This window comes from Vulpes vulpes, chromosome 2, assembly GCF_048418805.1.
Source record: "Vulpes vulpes isolate BD-2025 chromosome 2, VulVul3, whole genome shotgun sequence".
NCBI classification, from domain to species: Eukaryota; Metazoa; Chordata; class Mammalia; order Carnivora; family Canidae; genus Vulpes; species Vulpes vulpes.
In genome coordinates, this window is record NC_132781.1 from 19,723,271 (window position 1) to 19,737,997 (window position 14,727).

Sequence of the window (14,727 nt, forward strand, 5' to 3'; positions counted from 1 at the left end):
AGCAAAAAGCGGATAAGCCACTTTTTTTGTTCAGTAATCGATGTTTCAATGTTTCATTTATTATCTTATTTGGATGTGATCCGGATCTAACGAAAGTAACTCATCTCTTAGCTTAGCTTAGCAAAACTTTAAGGTTTCAGGCTGAGTCAGTTCGTTTGAGCGTCCGCCTTCAGCTCAGGTCATGATCCCAGGGTCCTGGGATCAGGCCTGAGTCAGGCTCCCTGCCCAGCAGAGTCCGATTCTCCCTCTCCCTCTGCCCCCTGCTCATACTCTCTCACACACACACTCTATCTCAAATAAATAAATAGAATCGTAAAAATAATAATAATAATAATAATAATAATAATAATAATAATTCGCCTAGGAGTGCTTGGCTGGCTTAGTTGGTAGAGCATGCAAGTCTTGATCTCTGGGGTCGTGGGTTCCAGCCCCACATTGGGTGTGGAGATTACTTAAACAATAGAGCTGAAACATTCCATTGTATGTACACAAAAAACAGTTCATCTAAAAACTTCTTATCTATCCTATTCGTATGTATTTGATTTACTTGTTTTGTTAAATTATATTCAGACTACCCACAAAACTTCACGAGACAGGAGACAAAATCTGCCTCACGCCGAGGTATTTTCTGAGATTCTTTTTAAAAAGATTTTATTGATTTTAAATATTCTCTTTATTCATGAGAAACACGGAGAGAGGTAGAGACCCAAGAAGAGGGAGAAGCAAGCTCCCTGCAGAGAGCCCTTTGTGGACCTTGATCCCAGGACTCTGGGATCAGGCCCTAGCTTCATGAGGGCAGACACTCAACCCCTGAACCGCGCAGACGTGTTAAGGGTTTTAAGGGGGCAGGCCTGGGTGGCTCAGCGGTTTAGCGCCGTCTTCAGCCCCGGACGTGATCCTGGGGATCCAAGATCGGGTCCCACGTCAGGCTCCCTGCATGGAGTCTGCTTCTCCGTCTGTGTGAGTCTGTGCCTCTCTCTCTCTCTCTCTCTCTCCCTTCTCTCTCTCTCTCTCGGATTTTCATAAGTAAATGAAAGCTTAAGAAAAGAAAAGAAAAAAAAGATACAAATAAAACTTAAAAACAGCTTTAGGGAAATGAACAATTTAAACCAGAAAGAGAAAAGCACGAGTACAACTGTCAGTGTGCTCACAAGTTGTGAAACTACGCCAGGAATTAGCAAAGATGGAGAAAAAAAAAAAAACAAGAAATCAACTCGGTTCAAGTATCTATCTGAGCTTTCCCCAACTCTCCCCAAGAACAGCAAAGAGCCTCCCCAAGCGCTGCTCCAGACAACTCCTTGTCTCTCTTTCACAATCGAGTGTTTCCCCCGAGGGGGTGCACCGTTCCTGGAGGTACTGCAATACCAGGTCGATGCGCGGAGTGGACGGAGCAAGCTCCTATTCCATCTCCCTGCTCCAAAAATCCATTTAATATATTGTCCTCGGATAGAGGACGTATCAGATATTAAACTGATAAGAACAGATACTACACTTGATCTTAGCCAAAAGGCCGAGAAGCGATGCCGCCACGCACGCCCCCGCGCATGCCCTCCCGACCACGTCCACCTTTCACTCACGGTGACTCGGCTCCCGCTCCGGCCACGTCTCGCTCCCCCGCTTCTCCCACCGTGGCACGGGCGGCACTAGCCGCTAGGCTCTCGTGCGGCTTTGTAAAGTCTCTTCCTTTTAAAAGACAAACGATGCGTCCGTCGTCGCGTCGTCGCCGGCCCCGCAAGGCCCTTCCTAATTTGAATGGCCCGCCCCTCCGCGCGCGGAGCCCTAGAGGCGCGGCGGGCGGCGGAACCTGGCTGCAGGCCAGGCGCCCTCGGCCTCTCGCTGTGGCCCGCCTAGGGGGGCGCCCGGGAACCGGGCGTGGGGCTGGCGCCGGGGGCTGGCGCTGAGTCGTCCCAGGGCCCAGGAGGCTCCTCACGTCGTCACTGCGGGACCCTCCAGGCTGGCTGGGGCCAGGGCGTGGGGAACCACAGCACGGCGTCACTTGACATTTAGCCTTTTAGCCTCATCGGGGTCCTGTGCTCAAGTCCCACTCGCACGTGGAGCCTACTTAAATAAATACAATATTTAAAAAAATGATTTCTCGGGGCACGTGGGTGGCTCAGTCGCTTTCGCGTCTTCCTTTGGCTCAGGTCATGATCCTGGAGTCTTGGGACTGAGCCCGGCGTTGGTCTCCCTGCCCAGTGGGGAGTTTGCTTCTCTCTCTCTCTCTCTCTCTCTCTCTCTGCTACTCCCCCTGCTTGTGTTCTCTCTTTTTCTGTGTCAAATAAATGAGTGAAATCTTTTAAAAAATGATTTCGGGGCAGCCCGGGTGGCTCAGCTGTTTAGCACCGACTTTAGCCCAGGGCGTGATCCTGGACACCCAGGATCGAGTCCCACGTCAGGCTCCCTGCATGGAGCCTGCTTCTCCCTCTGTCTGTCTCTGCCTCTCTCTTTCTCTGTCTCTCTCTCTCATGATTAAATAAAGAAAATCTTTAAAAAAATAAAAATAAAAAATGATTTCCCCTTCTAGTTCACACACCAGCTTCTCGTGTGTTTGGTTAATGTGGGTCTCCCTTAGCCGGCTCACATCAATGGGCACAGACCAAAGTGCCTGCAAAGTTAGAGCAACAACAAGTGTGACGGTCAGGCCCTTTCCAAGTGTCCAAGTTGCTATCGCTTCAAGGGAGTCGGGAATGATAAGCCAGGGGCAGAGACTTGAAGAGTACAGCTAGCTTTCTCAGCCAGTGCGTGTTCCCCACGGCCTCGCCCAACCGTCTTGTTATCAAACTCTTGCATCCTATGCAGTGGTGTCTTCATAAGCCAGGTTGTTCATCTTTCCATGTGCTTCACATCCACTATTATTTGCTGTGAACTGAGTGTTCATATTCTTTGCTCACTGTCCTTAGAATTGTTGATTTTTTTGCATTTCTATCTCTGGCGCACTTGGTATTTGTCCTAGTATATAAGTTCCAGTATTAATCTGACTTTATTTTTCTGGATGGCTACCCAGTGGTTCCTGCATCATATATGGAAGAGCCCATCTAATCATCATCTTCAGATGCCACCTTTATCATACCAAAAAGTCCTCATATATATTTAGATCTATTTCTGGATCTCCCTTTCTTTCCTATTTTTCTTTCGTTTATTTTATATTTAGTTTTTATTTACTTATTCATGACATGGGGGTGGGGGAGAGAGAGAGAGAGAGAGAGGCAGGCTCCATGCAGGGAGCCGGTTGTGGGACTCGATCCCGGGACTCCAGGATCAGGCCCTGGGCTGAAGGTGGCGCTAAACCGCTGAGCCACCGGGCTGCCCTGAAAACCTGTTTTTAAATTTGTTGATTCAGAGGCACCTTGGTGGCGCAGTCAGTTAAATATCTAGCTTTTGCTTTCGGCTTAGGTCCTGATCTCAGGGCCCTGGGATCAAGCCCCACATCAGGCTCCGTGCTCAGCTTGGAGTCTGTTTGAGATTCTCTCTCCTCTCTCTGCCCCTCCTGCTCATGCTCTCTGTCCCTCTGTCCCTCTCTTCCTCTCTCCCTTTCTCCCTCTCTCAAATAAATAAATCTTTCAACAAAATAATAACATAAAATGAAATTTTTGATCCACCCAATTCTTCGGTGTAACACCTGCTCTGCACCTGTCACTGTGTGGGCCCGGGATCACAGAGGTGAACGTGACCTTGTCCTTGGTCACAAGGGGCATCTGCCATGCTCATGCTCTTCCATTCCTCTCTGCCGCCATTCAGCCACATCCACTCCTCACACAGCTGTTGGGGAAGCCTATGCACAACCAGAGAACATCTGTTGGTGCCACGGTTGCCGACTCCAGGGGCTCCTGTGCTCAGTCCTCGGGTCTGAGAGGGCATTGGGTCCCCACCAGCCGAGGAGGACAGCACCCTCAAGTCCAGGCCCCATTGCATATGTGTTGACTGGTCCTGTGGCAGCCCTGCCTTCAAGCCAGTGTCTACACTGTCCCCTTGCACGGCTCCATCAGCTTCTTTCCATCACCCCAGCTTTCATAACTAGTGGAAGAGACCTGGCTGGAGAGACTAGTGAAAGATACCTTGTTTCAAAGGTAGCTAAAAAAAAAAAAAAAAAAAAAAAAAAAAAAGATTTTATTTGAGAGAGAGAGAGAGAGAGAGAGAGAGCATGAATGGAGGGGGAGGGGCAGAGGGAGAAGCACTCCCTGCTGAGTGGGAACCTCAAAGTCGGGGCTCCTTCCCAGGATCCTGGGATCAGGACCTGAGCCAAAGGCAGACACCTAACCAAATGGGATCACCTAGGCACCCCTTGCCTTGAGCCATTTTTGTTTGTTGTTTAAGATTTTATTGATTTCTTCATGAGAGACCCAGAGAGAGAGGCAGAGACATAGGCAGAGGGAGAAGCAGGCTTCATTAAGGGAGACCGATGCAGGACCTGATCCTGGGACCCCAGGATCCCGTCCTGGGCTGAAGGCAGACACTTAACTGCTGAGCCACCCAAGCGTCCCCCAAATAAAAATCTTTAAAAAAAATGGGGCACCTGGTGGCTCAGTGGTTGAAAGTCTGCCCTTGGATGATGTTGTGATTCTGGGGTTCTGAGATCAAGTCCCACATCAGGCTCCCCACAGGGAGTCTGCTCCTCCCTCTGCCAATGTCTCTGTGTCTTGCATGAAGAAATAAATAAAATCTTTAAACATTTTATTTTATTTATTTTATTAAAATTGTATTTGTTTATTCATGAGACACACACTCACACAGAGAGGCAGAGACACAGGCAGAGGGAGAAGCAGGCTCCCTGCAAGGAACCCAACGTGAGATTTGCTCCTGGATCCCAGGATCACGCCCTGAGCCGAAAGGAGACACTGGGCCGCTGACGCCAATTATTCAGGCGTCCCACAAATAATTTTGAAAAAATGACTTGAGGTGGGACAGTTTGCCACCTTGCTGCTCAAAGTGTGGTCCCTACCCCAGCAGCACTGGGGTCCCATGAGCATGTTGGAAATGCAGAGCCACAGGCTATTTAACAAGACTCTCCTGGAACACACGTGTACCTTACGGGTTGACGAGTGTTCTGCTACAGGACTTGATAACTGGGGGAGAAAGACGGGAGAGGCAGCAAACAGTTTTCAGGATCTCAGCTCTCACTACCGATATACACAACCCAATTCCTCACTATTTTTTTCTCACCCTTACCTTCTAAACCTCTGAGGAGAGTCTGCAAAGCAGTTTCTGGAATCTTCTGGCGGTTAGACAGAGAAAAGGAGGGTGCCCGTAATACATGAGCTAAATTGTTGTATTTATTTCTTTTTCAAAGATTTTATTATTTATTTATTTATTTATTTATTTATTTATTTATTTATGAGAGACACAGAGAGAGGCAGAGACATAGGCAGAGGGAGAAGCAGGTTCCCTGAAGGGACTCTGATGCAGGACTTGATCCCAGGACCCTGGGATCACAACCTGAGCCAAAGGCAGATGCTCAACTGTTGAGCCAACATGTGCCCCCAAATACCACATGTCTATAGCACATACACAGAAGTACATGAAATATGTAAACAGAGACCTTATGACTTGCATTTAAAAATTATTGCCCCCCCCAAAAAAAAATTATTGCCATGGGGCGCTGCAGTGGCTCCATCAGTTAAGCATTCAACTCTTGATTTTAGCTCAGGACACGATCTCATGATCTCAGCATCATGGGATCAGCCCCGAGTCCGGCTCTGTGTTTGGCAGGGAGTCTGCTTGTCTCTCTCTGCTCCTCCCTGGTTGTGTTCCTCTCTCTCCCTCTCTGATAGATAGATAGATAGATAGATAGATAGATAGATAGATAGATAGATAGGTTTTAAAAATGATTGCCATGGGGGTGCCTGTCCTGCTCAGTTGGCAGAGCATGAGACTCTTGATCTTAGGGTCATTTTTTCAAGTTCCAGATTGGGGGTAGTGTTTAATTTAGAAAAAATATATCAAGCTGGGCAGAGTAAAGAAAAAAAGAAAAGAAAAGAAAAGAAAAACCATTACCATGAATTAGATACAACAGTACAAACTCATAACTTATAAAAGTCAGATCAGAATGGTTTTTCTGGTAAACAGGACTTTTTCTATTAATTTTTGTGGGGAAGACATTGAAGATTTTTATTTGTCCTTGACAAAGTTCCAAATGACCTTTCCTCCTTTTTTTTTTTTTCTTCTGATAAGAATTACCTCTCTGAAGTTTGCACATCAGGAAGATTGTCTACCCTAGTAGAACATTTATGTCTCAAAGGCACAGGGAGAAAGAAATGCAAGCTCCTACATACTTTCAAGATAAATAGGGGAGGCAGGGGAATTGATAAAAAGATTAGATGAACTTTTTTTTTTTTTTTTTTTTAGATGAACTTTGAATAACAATTCTGGAGCCATCCAGCAAGTAGGCTTTGATTTGTAAGATTTGTAAAGCAAGGACAGCTATCTTTTTTTTTTTAAGAGTTCATTTATATATTCATGAGATACACACAGAGACACAGGCAAAGAGCGAAGCAGGCTCCATGCAGGGAGCCCGATGTGGGACTGGATCCCAGTACTCCAGGATTACGCCCCGGTCTGAAGGCCGGCGCCCAAACGTTAAGCCGCTCAGGTGTCCCAGGGACAGCTATTTTTAATTCCTTAAAGAATGGGTGGCCACCTAAGTGATATCAACGGTTGCAAGGTTTCTCTTCCTTCTAGATATGTATGTATGTATGTATTTAAAGATTTCATTTATTTATTCATGAGCAACACAGGCAGAGACATAGGCAGAAGGAGAAGCAGGCTCCATGCAGGAAGCCCGATGTGGGACTCGATTCTGGAACTCTTGGATCACGCCCTGAGCCAAAGACAGACACTCAACTTCTGAGCCACCCAGATGTCCCCCCCTAGGTACTTAGCTTAGGGGAGAACGTCGTACAAAAATTCCTATCAGGCTTTGAATATTGGCTTCCACTTGGCCAAATTTGTGATCATGGTGTTATTGAATCCTTTCAACTATCTTGTCAGGTTTCAGCCAGGACAAATAGTGACTATTTCTGACCGTACTGCACAAACCCATTAATTTAATTGTAGTTTCCCCTTAGCTATTTAAGGGAGTAACGTTGCAGTTCAGAGAAAATCCCTCAGAATCCCATCAACATGGTGGGAGGGCCTCTTCCGAGGGTAAACGTAGGGGCATTTGAGTTGATATTACAGAATTTGTAAAGGGCGTTTGAGGACAACCTCTTGCAGGGTCCCAGTTGATTACAACTGAGACATCAATCCTTGGGTCTGTGTTTTGATGGTGGAGCCCTAGGAGAAGGGTGCAATGTGGGAGGATAAGGTGTTCTTTTAGATGCCTGGCCTTAGGGACGCCTGGGTGGCTCAGTGGTTGAGCGTCTGCCTTCGCTCGGGGTGTGATCCTGGAATCCTGGGATGGAGTCCCACATCGGACTCTGCATGGAGCCTGCTTCTCCCTCTGCCTGTATCTCTGCCTCTGTATGTGTGTGTGTGTGTGTGTGTGTGTGTGTGTGTGTGTGTGTGTCTTTCATGAATAAATAAGATCTTTAAAAATAATTTTAAAAAAATAGACGCCTGGCCTTGGAGCTGCTGTAGCTATAAAGTGAATAGCGTGGTGGGTCTTGGTTTACAATCCTGTCCAAAGTTCTTTCAGAATGTTCAACTATTGTCACGAGTTCAGTCAGACTTGTGCCCTCCCATCTTCTCTTCTGCCTTTCTGGCCTCCACTAATCTGGAGATAATCCACTTACAAACAGGGCAGCTAGAGCAGGTTCAGTGACCTGAGGATGAGAGCTTCCAAACCAGCTTTAAAGTCTCCCAGCTTTATTTATTTTCAATATTTTTAAAGGTTTTGTATTTATTTATTCATGAGAGACACAGTGAAAGAGAGAGGCAGAGACACAGGCAGACGGAGAAGCAGGCTCCTCGCAGCGGGCCTGACACGGGACTGGATTCCAGGACCCCGGAATCTCGCCCAGAGCCGGAGGCAGACAGATGCGCAACCACTGAGCCACCCAGGGGTCCCTAGATTGATTTTATTTATTTATTTATTTATTTAAAATATTTTATTTATTGTTCATGAAAAACACGGAGAGAGTGAGGCAGAGACACAGGCAGAAGGAGAAGCAGGCTCCATGCAGGGAGTCCAACGTGGGACTCGATCCTGGGTCTCCAGGATCACACCCTGGACTGAAGGTAGCGTCAAACCGCTGAGGCACCCGGGCTGCCCAAGATTTATATTTTTAAGTAATTTCTACACACAGTGTGGGGCTTGGACCTACAACCCCCAAATCAAGAGTTGGATGCTCCACCTATTGAGCCAGCCCGATGCCCCTGTTCGCATATTTGAATAACAGACCAATCAGTACAAATTATGGAAGACTCTCGGAATGGCTTGTCAAAGATCAGTTGCTTTTTTTTACAAGTTCTTTTATCTATGAGAACATATCGAAGGTTCTAGACTGAAGATCTTGAATACCAAACTTGGGGTTTTGCCATTTTGCTTTCCTGCGTCTATTTTTGGCCTTTGCTGGGCCCTTCAACAAGTACATAAATGATAAATATCTGGCAGCCCAGGGTCATAGGCCCCCATAATGACAAAATTCTTCAAAAAACTTGTGGGGGTCCTCCCTAGGCTTAGGAAACTATCTATGACACTAAGTTCAGCCTTTGACTAAGGAGAGAAAGACACTGAGTAGGATCTTCTGAATCTTTGGGTAGTTTCCTATCATCTATCTATCATCTATCTATCTATCTATCTATCTATCTATCTATCTATCTATCTATCATTTATGAGAGAGTATATGCACACAAGTGGATAGGGTGGGGGGCAAAGGCAGAGGATCTGAAGCAGACTCTCCCACTGAGCGGGGAGCCAGCTGTGGGGCTTAATTCTAGGACCCTGAGATCATGACCTGAGATGATCCAACATGAGCCACTCAGGGGCCCCGGGGAGTTTCATCTTAAAAAGTAACTTTAAGGGGCGCCTGGGTGGCTCAGTCGGGTATGCCTCTATCTTGGGCTTGCCTTGTGATCCCAGAGTCCTGGGATAGAGCCCATGGGTTCTGCTCAGCGGGGAGTCTGCTTCTCCCTCTCCCCACCACCGCCCCATACTTGCTCATGCGCTCTGACTCTGAAATAAATAAAATCTCTAAAAAACCAAAAAACCAACAAAAACCCCTAAAGATAAGATAACTTTAACAGTCTCTTTAGGGTCGAGTAGAAAGGCAGTTAAGTGGCAGAACAAGCAAGATCTCAGATAAAGAAGGTTAGAAGGGAACAGTAGGAGTTATGTTTGTCTTACTGTGTTTTATTTTAGGTATTTCTTGGGTCTTTAACGTTTCATTGGCTCTTTCTTTGGTTGTTTTTTCTTTTTTCTTTAAGATTTTATTTTTTTATTTGAGAGAGAGGGAGAGAGCACGAGCAAGGGGAGGGGCAGAGGGAGAAGCAGGCTCAACTCCCCGCTTATCGGTGGGGCTAAGTGATGTGGGGCTGGGTCCCAGAACCCTGGGATCACAACCAGAGTGGAAGGCAGGTGTTTCACCTATTCAGCCACCCAGGTGCCCTTCATTGGCTCTTTGTAATGAATCTTTTTTTTTTTTTAAGATTTTATTTATTCATGAGACACACACACACACACACACACAGACTGAGAGAGAGGCAGAGACACAGGCAGAGGGAGAAGCAGGCTCCATGCAGGGAGCCCTACATGGGACTCGACTCCGGGTCTCCAGGATCAGGCCCTGGGCCAAAGGTGGCACTAAACCACTGAGCCACCAGGGCTGCCCTGTAATGAATCTTCTAATAAAGCTATTTTGGAATCTTGAAGCCTTTTAGAAACTTCTGCATACCAAATAAGTATGCTATTCTGTTTAATTCAGGAACCCTTACTTTCAAGTGCACTTCTTAAATAAATGATTTTTTTTTTTATTGAAACATTCCCTAGAATGGTCACTGTAATTCTAGGTTTTTAGTAAGATTTTGCCGTTTTTGTAGATAGCTACAGCTTCCAGGACTCTGGTTTTTAGACACAAAGTAAGCAGGAAGTTGCTGGAAGATGGCGTGTTTAGCTCTTTATATTTAAAGGGTCCTATTTTGTTAACTACCTGGAACTTAAATAAAAACCTTAAAGTAAGTAAATAAGAGATCTATTTCCTTTAACGAAGTCGTTTTGGGTGTCTTGGAGCCAGATTAATACCTAAGAGTGATGTGCTGCAGGGCTTGGGATTGTGTGATATTTTACACAGAAATCTCCTTGGGGTTGGTGGGTTTGTGGGTGAGTGTCAGTCTAATTTTTCTATGACCAACTTATCTTAACCTGGGGATCTCTGTTTTATTTTGTCTTATTTTGTTTTAAAGATTTTGTTTATTTATTCGTGAGGGACACAGAGAGAGGCAGGGACATAGGCAGAGGGAGAAGCAGGCTCCCCGTGGGGAGCCCGATGCTGGACTCAATCCCAGCATCCCTAGATCATGACCTGAGCCAAAGGCAGAAGCTCAACCGCTGAGCCACCCAGGTGCCCCTATTTTATTTTATTTTTTAAAGATTTTAAGTAATCTCTACACCCAATGTGGGGCTTGAACTCACAACCCCGAGATCAAGAGATGCATGTCCCACCTACTGACCCAGCCAGGCGTTCCCTAACAGCTGTGATTCTCCACCTATGCCCTCTCTCTGTGGCTTCTTTGGCTTCCAAGATTCCCATTACCAATAGCTTTTACTCACTGGATCCACTTCAGCTTAAGGTGGACCCAGTTGGACTCCAATTGGTAACCATCAACAGTTCCCAGTGTGGAATCTGGGACTGGGGAAAGGACTGACCGGCACACCCAAAGAATGGGGACCGCAGACTGATTCTAAAATGGTGGACGGACTGCAGTGGCCACCAGTAGTCCCCAACATGGAATCTGGGACAAAACCAAGGGCTGAGATTTCCAACCAAATAAGGAACTGTGCAAAGTCATTTCGATTCGAGCTTGATGCAGAGAGAGCAGAGTTCAGACTCAGAACTGACCCACCACCCACAGGACCAGCGAGAAAGAGAAAACAACAGCTTCACGGGTGCCACGCCTGTTTCTCATCCTCAAATGCTGTCAGAAGTTTGCTTGGTCACTGCCAGTAAATGTGTTAAAAAAAAAAAAAAATTCAACTGACAAAATTCGAAGACCTAATTGGTCTTATTCACGGATTCACGGGTTAGGTAGCATCCCACCTAGCACGTAGAAAGGGGCTCAGGAGAGCTGTACAAAATGGAAAACTTTTATAGGCAGAAATGGGAACGGGCAGGAAGTCATTACCAAAACACAGGAAAGGAGTGTTTCAGGCAAGGTCGCCTGCCTTTGAGGGGAAAGGCTGGAGGGCCATCCTGCAGATTACACACTGGTGCTGATCAGAAAATTCCAGACTGACTGGTTAAAAGTCTCATTCCTGCAATTAAGTCTTGATTTGCTGTCTTGGGGCAAGTGACTTCATTTTGGGATCTTTCTTTCCTTTTCTTCCTCTCTCCCTCCTTCCTTCCTTCTGTCCTTCTGTCCTTCTTTCCTCCCTTCCTTCCTTCCTTTTTCTTTCTCTTTCTTCTTTCACCCGTGGCTGCACATCTTTTTCTCTTTCTTCCCTTCATAAGTACATAAAATCTCAATGGATAACATCTTAAATTTATAAAATACTGTACAGATGGTCCCCAACTTATGATGATACATTTTACACCTTCTTGACTCTACCATGGTATGAAATGATACACATTCAGTAGGAAGTGTACTTCGAATTTTGAATTTTGATCTGTCCTCGGGCCTGCGATATATGGTACAATTCTCTCTCATGATACTGGGTAGCAGGCAGCCACAGCTCCCGGTTAACCACGGGATCTCGAGGGTAAACAACTGATACCCTGACAACCATTCTGTTTCTCACTTTCAGTACAGTATTCGATATAAATTACATGAGATATTCGAGATAGTCAACACCCTGTTATCAAGTAGGCTTTCGGTTAGATGACCTTGCCCAACTGTAACTAATACAAGTATTCTTGTAACCAAACTCAAGGAGTTTGCTGCTTGGGATGCATGTAATTGAGCACAATCCAAGGAACTATTGAAAGCAAAGAACGTTTTATTACTTGTTTCAAGTAAGGAGGCAGGGGGAATAGCCCTCAAAACACTGGGGCGTCTGACTTGCTCGGTGGAGTGTGAGACTCCTGACCTTGGACTTGTGAGTTTGAGCCCCATGTAAGGTATAGAGCTGGCTTACAAAAAAAAAAAAAAAAAAAAAAAAAGGCACTGTCTCTCCTGGGGTTAGGACAGGAGCTTTATAAAAAGTAATGAATTAACTAATTTTTAGATTGATTTTAAAATTAACTAATTTTAAAATATGTAGTATTTGTTTCAAATTTAAACTTTAGAGGGATCCCTGGGTGGCGCAGCGGTTTGGCGGTGCCTTTGGCCCAGGGCGCGATCCTGGAGACCCGGGATCGAATCCCACATCGGGCTCCCAGTGCATGGAGCCTGCTTCTCCCTCTGCCTGTGTCTCTGCATCTCTCTCTCTCTGTGACTATCATAAATAAATAAGAATTTAAAAAAAAATAAACTTTAGGTAGTTGACATACAATGCAATATTAGTTTCTGGAGTGGTATTCAGTGATTCATCACTTGCTTACAACACCCAGTGCTCCTCATAAGGAGCGCCTTCCTTTGTACCCATCACCCATCTAGCCCCTCCCCCACAGACATCCTTCCATCAACTCTCAGTTTATTCTCTATCGGTAAGAGTCTCTTATTTTCTTTACCCCCTTCTTATATATTCATCTGTTTTTCTTTTAAAAGATTTTATTTATTTGAGAGAGAGAGAGAAAAAATAGGTGGGCGAAGGGGCAGAGGGAGAAAGAGAAATTGGCCCCCCACTGAGCAGTGAGCCTGATGCCAAGCTAGATCCTAGGACCCTGAGATCATGATGTGAGCTGAAGGCAGATGCTTACCTGAGTGAGCCCCATAGGCACTCCTGTCTATTTTCTTTCTTAAATTCCACGTGAGTGAGATCACATGGTATTTGTCTTTCTCTGAGTGACTTATTTCACTTAGCATAATGTGCTCTAGCTCCATCCGTGTCATTGCAAATGGCAAGATTTCATTCTTTTTGATGGCTGAGTAGTATTCCTGTGTGTGTGTGTGTGTGTGTGTGTGTGTGTGTGTGTGTGTAGGCACATCTTCTTTATTCCTCCATCAGGTGTTGGATATGTGGGCTCTCTCCATAGTTTGACTATTGTTGATAATGCTGTTATCAAAAAAAAAAAAAAAAAAAACAGGGCAGCCCCGGTGGCTCAGCAGTTTAGGGCCACCTTCAGCCCTGGGCGTGATCCTGGAGATCTGGGATCAAGTCCCACATCAGGCTCCCTGCATGGAGCCTGCTTCTCCCTCTGCCTGTGTCTCTGCCTGTGTCTCTCTCTGTGTGTCTCTCATAAATAAATAAAATCTTAAAACAAAAACAAAAACATTGGGATGCACGTATCCCTTCAACTCTGTATTTTTGTATCCTTTGGGTAAATACCTAGTAGTGCAATTGCTGGATCTCAATGTAGTGCTATTTTTTTGTTTGTTTAAGATTTTATTTATATGTTCATGAGAGAGACACACACACACAGAGGCAGAGACATAGACAGAGGGAGAAGCGGGCTCCTCCCATAGAGCCCGATGTGGGACTCGGGATCACATCTCGAGCCCAAGGCAGATGCTCAACCGCTGAGCCACCCATGCGTCCCTAGGGTAGTCCTATTTCTAACATTGTGAGGAACCTCCGTACTGTTCTCCAGAGTAGCTGCACCATTTTGCATTCCCACCAACAGAGTACCAGGGTTCCCCTTTCTGAACCTCATCCTGACCAACATCTGTTGTTTCTTGTGTTGTTAGTTTTAGCCATCTTTACAGGTGTGAGACAGTATCTCACCGTGTCTTTTTTTTTTTTTTTATCGTGGTTTTGATTTCTGTCTCCCTAATGATGAGTGATGTTGAGCATCTTTTCATGTGTGTTAGCCAGCTGGAGGTCTTTTTTGGAAAAGTGTCTACTTGGGTCTTCTGCCCACTTCTTAATTGACTTGTTTTTTGGGGTGTCGAGTTTGATAAATTCTTTGTAGATTTTGGATGCGAAGCCTTTATCAGATATGGCATTTGTAAATATCTTCTTCCATTGCCTCGGCGCCCTTTGTGTTTTGTTGCTTGTTAGGAAGCTTTTATTCAGTGTACTGGGGGTAGGGGCAGGGACCTTGCATAAACACTTTAGTTCCATTGGCCATGCCTAGCATGTCAACACGCTAGTGCTTACACAGCATATTTAAAAAATGGCAGAAAACTCCATCCATAGGAGGAGATCTTGGAGTATTGTAATGAGCTAAAGGGAACTTCAGGACAACTCAGGGAGGGTTTCTTCCCAGCTCTTTGGCTCCAATCCAACTCAAACCGGCTCATGTAAGGGGCTATCAGGTGAAACAGCCCGCTGAGTGTCTCCTAGTCGGGAACTGCTCCTGCAAAACAAAACATATCCTTTCCCTGCTTTTGTGTCTCCCCCTCCTCCTTTTTGCTGATAGCTTTCAGCTTTTTTATTTGAATACGTTCCCTTTGCATCCTAGGTAATATTTTGAGCACACCAGGTAGACTAGGCTAAGGTATTGTCAGCAAACCCTCTTGATTGACCACAGACCTCAATGGCTATTTCTTACTGCATTTTCTTAAGCACTGACAATGACTGGAGCATTCCCATTGCCA

At 45.6% G+C, this 14,727-nt stretch overlaps 1 non-coding gene across 1 annotated transcript; it reads right to left on the reverse strand.

Moving 5' to 3' along the window:
* Positions 1–1,331: 1,331 nt before the first annotated feature.
* Positions 1,332–1,522, reverse strand: LOC140598041 (U2 spliceosomal RNA). The gene has a single exon (XR_012000195.1). It is a non-coding gene; the product is annotated as a U2 spliceosomal RNA (small nuclear RNA).
* Between the last annotated feature and the right edge of the window lie 13,205 nt (positions 1,523–14,727).